Consider the following 8,920-nt stretch of genomic DNA (forward strand, 5'->3'; position numbering starts at 1 on the left):
CCAAATTAGGAGTGTGACCAGCCAACCAGTCACCATCGAGCTGGTTTGATCGCTCTTGACAAACATAGCAGCGGTTTGTACAGCAAAACTAAATCCTATGTGAATGTTTTTCATAATAAATCGACATTTGGCTACACTTGGTCTATATTTTTTATTACATGATTCATTTTGGATATACTTTGCTCCGTGAATAATGACCTGCAATTATAAAATGTATAGAATGACTTGTCAGAGATAATTATTCTCAACCTTTGCATGGTTTATGTTTGTAATGATGTTAAAACTGAATAGTAAATCAATATACTGTGTCTTATTACATTACAAAGAATGACACAGTAATCCAAATATTTTGGGGTCATGAAAGAAGGAGATGGTAACAGAAATATGATGCCTGTGTAACATTTAAGAACCTTCTTTCCAACATACACACCCTTCTTGTACAGCAGAGCTGGGTTTTAGAGATCTGACACAAGAACAATAGCAAAGCTCATGAGACAAGGTGTGTGTGTGCAAAAGAGTGTCTATATAACCGTGTAATCTGCGTCACTAGTTGGGTTTCCTTTTTCACAGCACACAATGAGACCTATGATGATCATCATCTCTGGTCTTTGTATATGACAAGATATCGGTGTTAATAAGGAAATTTAGAGCCCCATTAGTCAATAAAAAATCAAAAGGGTTCGACAAAAAGGCTCCAATGAAATCTTTCTCATGAATAGAGCCCCGAATGTTTTGATCAGCAGCGGTTCAGCCCCTTTCCTGCACCCTTCTTGTACAGCAGAGCTGGGTTTTAGAGATCTGACACAAGAACAATAGCAAAGCTCATGAGACAAGGTGTGTGTGTGCAAAAGAGTGTCTATATAACCGTGTAATCTGCGTCACTAGTTGGGTTTCCTTTTTCACAGCACATAATGAGACCTATGATGATCATCATCTCTGGTCTTTGTATATGACAAGATATCGGTGTTAATAAGGAAATTTAGAGCCCCATTAGTCAATAAAAAAGCAAAAGGGTTCGACAAAAAGGCTCCAATGAAATCTTTCTCATGAATAGAGCCCCGAATGTTTTGATCAGCAGCGGTTCAGCCCCTTTCCTGCACAGCTTGCCAACTTGCATGTCAGATAATTGTGGTGCAACTTCTTCATGCCAAACCAGCAGTATTGTATGTTCAATCCCCTGGCTTCATTTCTAGCCCATTAACTGACGAGAAAAGAAATAAAGATTTTACTGAGATGGGAAAAGAGACTTCAGATGGATTTTCAGAATGTTATTGAGTAGTTTACGTGGCAGGTGTGACGTGATCTAAAACTATATATTTAAAAAAAATATATATTGCATAGGTATTATTTTTTTATGACCTCACAATAATATATAACATATATATATATATATATAACAAAGAAAATGGAGCCTATATTTATGATCATTAAGAGTTTTTTTAACATTATTTTCAGAAAGACATTTTCATCATTATTAGTTATTATAGTTATATAGTTATTATAGTTTACTAAAACTAAAACCATAAAAAGTTATTTTACTGAAATGAATGTTAACTAAAAATAAATATAATGAATAACTAAAACCCAAATAATATAAATAAAAAACGATAAAGACATTTAAAAATAGTAATAATAAAAAAAGACAAAACACAACAAAGTTACTAAAATTAAAAAGGGAAATTAAATAACAATAATTTAAAATATTAGTATATATTAGTCTGCACAAATAAAGGACAGTATAACAAATACTATAATATGAAATTATCATTCATTACAGTCATAAGATTGTTAAGAAATGTGTTAACTTGCCATGATAGATAGAGATAGATATAAAGTAAATTTGGTGACCATTTACAGCACCTATGCACACTTTCCCTTAAACAGTAATATCATTTAAATCTTAAACCTTAACACTTTCTCAGTGCAGTGCATTGAACTTTTTACCTCTATTGTTCTATTCAAACACATGCACGTTATCCAACTGGTTCAAGATTAAACACGCTCTATGCCAGGAACAAGATTTTGAGACCGGACATGTGTCGAATGAGGCAAAGCCACCCTTTGGACCAGAGCTTAAGGTGTTAGATAAAATGTGTGTTGTAGCTTGTTATCAAGGTTGGCGGAGGAGTTAATCAGTAAAACAAAGCAGTTTAACATCAAACTCATAGTGTAAAATAAACATGATATAACATCTAGATCACTGTAAGAAAGGACACTCCCATTCTGAAAATGGGTAGATGGCATGACATGTCTGGGCAGTGTCTTGCATCATATTTATAATTCATGTATAATTATAATGACCTCATATTGGTTTTATGTCCACATACTGATTCAGAAACTGCATGGAATACTTGTACTTGACAAAGTTAATAAAAAAGTTCATTATTTTGGGCCAAATACATTATGTAAATGACATTTTGGGAGGAAATGTTTAATTCCAATATAGAATTCAAACTGAAACTCTCAAATAAGGAAGAATAAGGTTCCAAAGAAGCAGAAGATCTTGATCATGTGACACTGATGGTGGGAGGAGGGGAAAAACAGGATAACGACTGCTAACAGTCAAGCTGGAACTTTAGTAAACACAAGATTCTGTCAGTAATGTTAAACCTGGCTCTCCATGCACGCCTCGTTCTCCTTTTCTTTATCTTTTATAAAAGTACTTCATATTTATATACTGAAATACCTATGAAAGCCAACATTACATGAACAATGACCTTATTTAATACCCGTTCCTCGTGCTGTTGTGCATGATTAATCAGTAGACATTACTCAAATAAATAAAAATGTCTTTGTAAACTTTGTGCAACTTCATAACATTTTGTAAAAATCATTAATAAGCTGCTTTAGATAACAGTGTCTCCTACATTAATCACATGTCAGATAAATGTGTCTAGATTTTGATAAAGCATTTGTCATATTGTATGTTAATAATTATTGAATAAACAACTAATTAAAAGCAAAACAAGCCACAGTGGAGACTTACGCCAAGTAAATCCTAATTAGTTGTACTTTGGTTGCATATAAAACATTAAAAAAATAGATAAATTACATAAATTACAGATAATTTCAACAGTGGTCATGACTGGAAAATGCAAAAATCTGCACAGGCTAATACTACAGTAAAAACGGAAAAACTTTACATGATTTCTAACATGCAAACTAAAAGGTGCACTGTACCTTTAAACGCCCGAGAGCCTGGCTACAATTGAGGGCTGGGGTGGATGTGTATGTGTTTTGTGGGGGATGGGTTCCTCTCAAAGGCCTTTGCTATAGAAACAAATCTGTGACCCCTGGTGTAAACTTTGGGTGGAAGAGGTGCACAATCACGTCCTCTCTCTCTCTCAAGGACATGTCATGCAAGACCAGAGGCCTGTCAGACTGACTCATAAATATTTGACAGGCCGAGCAAGTTATCAATACAAACTAGCATGCTGTCATGATCCAGAGTGTTTTTACACCATCAAAAGTCACTGAATCATCCTGCAATGTAAGCATGTGCTTTAAAAACAAAGCATAGAAAGTTTCTTCCTTGAAAATGGCTATAGTTGTTTGGAGATGAAAACGTTATTGATTTTAGCAGTAAGGTACATATTTATGGCTAAAGAGTTAGCAACTCCCTTAGCTGTGATTATATTCACAATGTAGAATAGCTTAAAATGGTATAGCGCTAACTGCTAATAAACTGCTGACAATGTATCCTAAACACACTTTGGATAAAAGTGTCTGTCAAATAGATGTTGTTGCACTAAAGTCATTCACATTTACGTATCTGACAGACACTTTTATCCAAAGGGACTCACAGTGCATTGAAGATACATTTTTAACATTTCATTAGCAGTTAACATTATAAATACGTACATTTTGCTTAAATCAGTAACTTTTGTTCACACTGCATAGATGTTGCACTGAAGTCATTGACCTTTACATCTACATTTATATATTTGACAGACACTTTTATGAAAAGTGACTCTCAGACCGTTCAATACATTTTTAGCAGTTCATTAGCAGTTAGCGCCATCTGAGGCTATGCTACATTGTGAGTATAATCACAGCTGAAGGAGTTGCTAACTACATTCTTTAGCCAAAAATATGTACCTTATTGCTGAAATCAGTAAGCTGCGTAGATATTGTTGCACTAAAGTCATTGACGTTTACATTATGTATATGACAGAACTTTATCCAAGAGACCAGCTGACCAACCAGCGGAACACTGGCCTGACCAGCTTAAACCAACCAGCCAACCAGAAGAATCAACCATTTTCTCAGCATGGATAACTGTACCTTATTGTTTAAATCAATGACTTTTGCATCTTAAGAATATTTTCCTGTTAACAGTTAACGCTAACTGCTAATGAACTGCTAAAAAAAGTAGCTTGAATGCACTGACTCAACCCAGTGACTTTGGATAAAAGTGTCTGTCAAATGTAAATGACTTTAGCTGAACAACATTCACGCAGCGCAAGCAAGATCTGTTTTTCTAAAATAGCAACAAAAGCAGCATTGAGCAAACGCAGCTAAGGTGAAGGCACGACCCATAGGTTGTGAATGTGGGTCTGCTCCCTTCCCCCGCTGTGAGCAGGATTATTCAGCGAGATAATGATATAAGAGAACACTCAATCCCAATCGACTCTCTTCCTCTCGCACATAGCTTAATCTCATAACAGGCCCAAAGGCTGCGCTTCATGTTTTACGCCCCCTCCCTTTAGTTTTATTTCCTATCCTCTCCTTCACAGACATCTCTAACAATAAAGTGCCTCCTACACCCAATATTGAGCAAATCATGCGACAGAAACAGCCCCATTTCATGCCGATGATCTGTCCCTGTCAGCCTGAAGTGGTTTGAGTGCTGGTGTTTGATCAACGGGACTGTTTTTGTCAGAAACGCACTAGCTTTTGAAAGTAAAATGGGGGTTTTCATTGTCAGAGAGGAAGAAATTGTTGACCTTTGGGCATCCCCTATTAAATATCTTCTTATTAGATTTGAGAGTAATGATGAACACTGATTAAAAAAACCTTTTATAGGACTTTAAATAAAACATAGATATCCAAGTATGTAGCCTTTATACATTACAACAGAACTGTTTTCCTGAAGCTGTGTTATTTTACAATTATTAATACACTGTTAGAAAAAAAAATCTATAGAAAAATTATGTCCTGGCATTGGGCAATATTTTTTTATAGTATTTATTAATATTTTGAATGAGCTTTTATTTTGAGATTTAATTTTAAATGTAATAATTTTGTTAATTGTGTATATTAATATATGTATTTAAAATATTCATATTGTTTAAATAATTTTTATTTCAGTTTTAATTTGAGTAATTTTAGTGCAACATTTCTAGTTTTATATTTATTTTTCCAAAAAATAAAAATAAAAAAACAATGTAATTTTCAATGACCAAAAAAACTGATTTTTTAAGTTTCAATAACAATACCACTGTCGTGTCAACGCTGCCATTTTGGATTCTCCCTCTGTGACTTTGTACCCAGCTGCAGCTTTGGTTGATGTCATTTCATGGATGCGATTCTCACTTCTATAAATGAACCACTTTGATTCCAAGAAGACAATCTGACGGCATCAACAGTATTGTTAGGTGAATCCTTAATATTTCTAGGTGTTTCCCTAGGCAGTGATAAGGGAAGCATGCTGTTTCTCATATTTAGTTTGATTTGGCCTGAGCCATATCCGCAGAGCTAAAAACCACGTTCATGTAGGAACATGCTAAAAACCTTCAGAATATCTTAGCAACTGCTTATAGCAATACTGGTAACAAACCACAACACAGTATAGAATTGAGAAAGTGGCTTTTAAAATGGCAAAATACAGTTCATAGCTGGAGAACATTTTCTTTGCATCTTTAAAGTAAATCGACATATATTTTAGTGCATGCTCGCTAACTAGTTATTATTTTAGGTGGTTCCTGGATATTTAAGGCGTTTTCGAAGTGACTCATCTAATGTCTTCCACAGGAAACAGATGCTTTATTACAATCATCATAATTATCAGTCAGTCAAAAAGGAGTACAATTACGATGTCTGCACAGTAAATCAGCATCAATTTAAAATGCTTACAAACTGTTGTAAAGTGTACAGTAAAATTGTAAAGTAACACATTTATGAAACCTTACAGTAAAACTCCAAAAATGTACAATACAATAATGCCATTAGATATAATGCAACATTTCAACTCACAGCCCTCAATTTTTGGCCTTTTGTAGTAAAACATTTGAGTATCTTTACTAGATTCACTGTCATCACTAATGAACAGCTATAAATAAAAAAGGTAATTATTTGGAAATAAGGTAAAGTAAAATACGACAAAATACAAAGAAACTAAATTAAATTCTAACTCAATTCAGTTTTTCATAGAAATTCCATGGTTAAAACATGATTCATCATGAAAACAATGCAAAATAGAATATTTACTAGTAGTCTCAAACATCTGGAACACACTGTTTGCATCTCGAACACAAAAATTGAGTACAACTTCTTTTACAAAATCATACTCTTGTTTTTCAAGAAGCTTTTACATTGAGAACTACACTACAAATACACATGAAACCTAGGATTGAAGCGTGAAATGAAGACATTTTTTACTGTGCAACAAGATCCACCGGTACACACCCCTTAACTAACTATATGCCTGTGAGTAAATAAACCTCAGCCTGTTGCATCAGGCATATTAAAAAACTGCTCATTTTAGTGCCAGTCGACACGTCCCCTTTCCTTCTTTTTTTAATATTTTGCCCCATAGCTCTTTTTAGTGCTTGTGTAAAACTAAGGAGGGTTGGAAGAGGTGTATTTTGATTTCTCTCAGTGCAAAAACAGACATTCCTGCTGCCACACACAAACATGATTAGCCAAAGCAAGAGCCAATCAGAGAGCAGGAAGCCTTTAAAATGGCCGTTGATGACAGCCTCTCACATTAGGGTTGTCCTATAGTGGAAGACGCTGCTGTAATCAGAGCCCTACGCTTGGACGTGAACAGTAATAGTTGGAGATCCAAACAAGTCCTCTTTGAGAAGTTGGGGGGCAGGATGGGGTGGGATTTGAGGAACAGAGGCAGGAGTGTTTGAAGTGAAAAACACAAGACCTTTAAGTATGGAAAAGTACTGACTTTTGAGAGTTTTTTTTCCATAAGTAAACGCATGACAGACCACTGAAAATCTTGCACAATAGCATCTGTTGCAACAGAGTGCAGCTGTAAATCAATCAGTTCATTCCAGCAATGCTAAAGCGAATATTTTGGTGAAAGAATTTTCACAATGTGTGTATTTATATAAGATATGCAGTCCAAAGCAGCTCAATATGTGTGTAAAACCTCTCAGTTTACACTTGCAGGCACAGTGTGAAGAACTGTTTTTGGCTTACCATCCCCCATTCACACATTAGCATTACAGTTAGCATCACAAACCCTAAATGTGAGGCTTTTGAAAATAAAGGCTGTAAGTAGAACCAAAGTGGGTTTTACATAACTATTGGAACTTTCTATTTGCTAGCTCTTTAGAAAAACATCTACTACTAGTGCTTTAACAGACGAAGACACCAAATGCTAATCTGAGGAACAACATAAAACTTTCTTAATCTCCACAGAATCACATAGCAACTCAAATCTTGTACATTTGTGCTAGGAACATTAATTATTCCTCAGATCATGTGTTTTGTTGAGGAGAGGAGAGTTATTTACCTAGTGATTACTGCGTTTTTATCAAAGCGGGTAAAAACTCCCACAAACATACATTGAAGGATGAACTTGAGCAATATTTAGAAACCAGAATAATACACTTTTTTTGTGGGCTCTTTTAAAACCCATTAGCAACATGCTAACTTTAACATCCTAGCTTTAGCAACATGCTAAAAATCACTCAAAACATCTTAACATCATGACAGAGCCACTACTTTATCTAGAAAGTTCCAGCAATAAAAAATGATCAAAGTTGATGGCCAAAAACAGGACTTGGTAACACAAAATGTCAGTTCTGGGGGACTATGTCACTGCAGAACAGCTGCTTCTTTCCTTCACAAGCTATATAGACACCAGCTGTGGTGTCACAGTGAAATCGGAAACCACAGCGTCCTGTTTATGCAGAGAACAGTGTTCATGACTATAGTTCAGAACCACATACGTGCTGTTTTGCCTATAGTGATCAAAACCACCGTCAATCAAACACAAAGTCAATGGTACAATGGTACACACACACGTCTGGTCAGCTATCCTTGTGGGGACTCTCCATAGGCGTAATGGTTTTTCTACTGTACAGACCGTATATTCTTTTGCCCTACACCAACCCTACACCTAAACTTACTCCTCACAGGAAACTTTCTGCATTTTTAGATTTTCAAAAAACTTAATTCTGTATGATTTATAAGCTTTTGTACCCGTGGGGACCACAATTTAGGTCCCCACCGTGACACGAGTCCCCATGAGCCTGTGTGTAGTCAGGTTTAAGTCCCCACCAGGATATATAAACCTGTACACACACACACACACAATAGATATGATAGCTGGGCAGAGCCAAAAGGTTCCTGTAGATTTATTAAGGGTTTCATCAGTAGACGAAAATAACAGTGCAAGATTTTTGCTCCTTGAGTGATTGCACGTTTCATTCTTGGCCTTTGCACAGGCTTACGTTAAACACGTTTCCTGCTAACTTGCCTGAGCTTGTGTGACATAAAAAATTTCAGTCTAATCAAAATTGCGATTTAAGTGAGACATGCTACAATTTATCCAAAACATTCATTAGAACTACAATAAATCCAAAAAGTGCTTACAAATGCTAAAAGAGTGAAGTCACAATACCTATATATATATATATATATTTTTTTTTTTTTACCTCCACACCAGGATATATAAACCTGTACACACACACACACACAATATATATGATAGCTGGGCAGAGCCAAAAGGTTCCTGTAG

Source organism: Sinocyclocheilus grahami, unplaced genomic scaffold (assembly GCF_001515645.1).
Source record: "Sinocyclocheilus grahami isolate Dianchi unplaced genomic scaffold, SAMN03320097.WGS_v1.1 scaffold87.1, whole genome shotgun sequence".
NCBI classification, from domain to species: Eukaryota; Metazoa; Chordata; class Actinopteri; order Cypriniformes; family Cyprinidae; genus Sinocyclocheilus; species Sinocyclocheilus grahami.